At 59.8% G+C, this 1,708-nt stretch overlaps 1 non-coding gene across 1 annotated transcript in view; it reads left to right on the top strand.

Annotated features, from left to right (window-relative positions):
* The first annotated feature begins 1,442 nt into the window (after nucleotides 1-1,442).
* Nucleotides 1,443-1,708, top strand: part of LOC124583633 — a 1,910-nt gene continuing 1,644 nt past the window's right edge. Inside the window, exon 1 of the ribosomal RNA XR_006974231.1 lies at nucleotides 1,443-1,708. This exon is cut by the window's right edge and continues 1,644 nt beyond it. This is a non-coding gene — a ribosomal RNA (small subunit ribosomal RNA).

Below are 1,708 nucleotides of genomic sequence, written 5' to 3'. Positions count from 1 at the left end.
TCAACTGTCCGCTGATGTTGTACGTCCAAATCACACACTGTACTGCACATTGGTCCTCATGTACTGAATGATACATCGTGGTACATGTGTGACCGTACCACGACTGCGCCAACAACGGCGAACCATACGGTCCAAATATTGTGCACTCAGCTACGTGTCGTCTCCCTATAAGAGCTGGATTGCAGTATGGTATGCCGTGGATGGCGATCAGCATGAGCCGTCTGTTGATGTAGTGGCGCGTGTTGTCAGACGTAGTCGTCTCTTCTCACTCACCGTGATAGCATGGTGCACTGCGTTCCACATCTGCGACATGCGACAGAGGCCGGTTGACAGTCGTTCGCGCAATGGACATCGCATACGTACGGGGGCCACCTTCCACGTGTTCGCGAAGCGTGCACATGTTGTTGCGTGTATGTGGGCAGACATAGTGTGTCGTGACACCTGACACAGGCATGCAACAATCGTTGAATTTGCAAATGGCGATGGACGTCTACGTTTGCTGGTGACGTTACGCAAATGAACAACTGGTAAACCGTTGTGGTGCGGTTGTTCTCGCTAGAGGTGAATCAGTGATGGCGACGATCGGTTGAGCTACCAACCGGTTGTTTCAGCGATACCCACCATGCCCACGAACGTGAATGGCATGTGGGTGTGAAGCGATACGCGGCGGTGGCTGGGTGGGACCGTCCCCGGCCGGTGAGGGGGGGCCTCCCGGCGTGCTGGCCGCGCGGTGCGTGGGCGCACGCGCTACAGCCGGCTGGTGGGGGCGGCCAGTGGCAGGCGCGCCGGCCGACGGAGGCGGCAGGCGGCGCAGCTGCGCGCCAGCGCACCCCTGCACGCGGCGCCGTGCGGCCAAAGTAGGTCCTCGCGGGCCCGGTGCGAAGCGCGGTGGACATCTGCAGTGTGCTGGTCCGATTGAGGACTGTGTGCGCTGAGGATGCGCCGCCGCCCGGCGCTCGGCGCCGCGACGCCGTCTGCTGCTCGGTTCGCCTCTGCGGTTCTCGCAGGTGGTTTGTATCGCAGCTGTGCGGACGTGTTGGCGCGTTCGCTTCGGCACCCAAGTGGGGCTTTTGTCCTTCTGTGGCGCTGGCGTTGGAGCTGCCGGCCACCGTAGGTGGCGCGTGTTGTCTCCCGCCGGCAATGCCACGACAGCACGCTCCCGGGCCTCTGTCGGCAGCGGCAAGCTCAGTTGGGAGCACGGGTGGTCGCACCTAAAGCGTCTACTCGCCAAACTCCGGGCGATTGCGCCTCTCTCGAACCCGACCAAGTACTTAGGACGGCGCTGCGCGCCGCCGGGACCTGAGAGGGTTTCGAGGTGTATTGTGCAGGGGAGCTCAGCCTCCTCCTGTTTGCAGAATAATTGAGCGGACGCTTGCGTGTTCGCGCGGGCCCCCGGGACACACTCCCGGGGCGGCCGGCTGCTCAGCTCTAGTTGACGCAGCTCCCTGGTTGATCCTGCCAGTAGTCATATGCTTGTCTCAAAGATTAAGCCATGCATGTCTCAGTACAAGCCGCATTAAGGTGAAACCGCGAATGGCTCATTAAATCAGTTATGGTTCCTTAGATCGTACCCACGTTACTTGGATAACTGTGGTAATTCTAGAGCTAATACATGCAAACAGAGTCCCGACCAGAGATGGAAGGGACGCTTTTATTAGATCAAAACCAATCGGTCGGCTCGTCCGGTCCGTTTGCCTTGGTGACTCTG

This window comes from Schistocerca americana, unplaced genomic scaffold, assembly GCF_021461395.2.
Source record: "Schistocerca americana isolate TAMUIC-IGC-003095 unplaced genomic scaffold, iqSchAmer2.1 HiC_scaffold_464, whole genome shotgun sequence".
Lineage (NCBI taxonomy): Eukaryota > Metazoa > Arthropoda > Insecta > Orthoptera > Acrididae > Schistocerca > Schistocerca americana.
This window is presented reverse-complemented; position numbering and strand designations above follow the sequence as displayed.